Below are 1,366 nucleotides of genomic sequence, written 5' to 3'. Positions count from 1 at the left end.
CCAGGGTCTGCTTCCCACGGCCAGCCCCTTATCCCAGCCCTGGGGAGGGGTCCGACCCCAAAGCACCCCAAAATCATTGGGAAAAGGGTGACACCAGCATGGGGTGGAGACTCCAAACTGGGATAAGGGAATTGGGCTTTCAGTCCAGCTCTAGCACTTGGACTTTTCCAAAATGCAGGATGTGAACCCCCAACATTCCTGCAGCACCTGGCGTTTGTGGCTGAGCTGGGAATGCTCCATTTGATGAACACCTCAAAATCAGGCAAAAATCGAGTCCCCAAAAAGCAGCAGGGACTGATAACCGGGTTTCCTCCCCACTTGCCTGCCTGAGACACATCCTGCAGGGCTCTGGGGTGACAATTCCCTCTCTCCACCCTGGGCTGCAGGCAGAGCTGAGCTGCTGGGACAGCACACAGCAGGTGCTGAGCCCCATTTCCACCCCATTCCCACCCCATTCCCATGGATCCCAGTGCCTGCCTCGTGTCCAGGGACTGGGACTGACCCCGGGTGGGTGACAGGGACCTGGCTGCCCTCGCGCTAAGTGGCGGATTTTGAAGCAAGGCAGAGGGACAGGAAAAGGTCACGGCTGTCCGGCTCTGGGCTGCCTAATTCCCAATTATGCCAGTGCAGGGTAATGATCTCAGTGGACGTCAGGTTTTGTCTTCAGCAGGGAAATTTATTCAAGCTGGGGAGCTCCTAATTGGGATAAGGAAGGCAAAGGGCTGGGGTGAGCAGGACCCTGGGCGGTTGCGTCAGCCTTCGGCCTCATCCTCGGTGCTGCTTCTCGGGGAGGAGGGGTGTTGTGTCTGCTGGTGATGTGGCTCAGGACACCACATTCAATCCCTGTGTGCACCTCCAAGGAGAAGCAGTGGGGAAATTTGGGATTTTAGGCTTTTTCCCAGGAGGTTTGGTGTTCTCATGCGGCTGTTGGATGAACACGGGTGGGTGGATGGGTGTCATCATCATCCCAGAGCGGGATGAGCCCAGTGCTGAGCCCCAAAGGCCAGGCACAGAGGGGTGGACAGGGCCAACATTCCCCACCCCAGATCCCATGGATGATCCCAGAGGACAGGGCATCACTTCCTCCCACCCAGAGGGATTTGAAGCCAAGGGAAGCACACACCCCTCTCACCCCGCTCCTGGGTGGACACATCCCACCTGCAGCTGCCTTCCTTCATCCCTACCCTCTCCGTGCCAGAGAGGTTCCCAATGGGACACACCACACCTCAGCAGCCTCAAGGGGCTGGTGGAGAGGGGCCCCAAGCCCCAGACTCCATCCACAACCTCCACACGTTCATCCAGCTCCATCCACAACCTCCACACGTTCATCCAGCTCCATCCACAACCTCCACACGTTCATCCTGCT

This window comes from Parus major, chromosome 4 (assembly GCF_001522545.3).
Source record: "Parus major isolate Abel chromosome 4, Parus_major1.1, whole genome shotgun sequence".
Lineage (NCBI taxonomy): Eukaryota > Metazoa > Chordata > Aves > Passeriformes > Paridae > Parus > Parus major.
Note: the sequence above shows the minus strand (reverse complement) of the source record.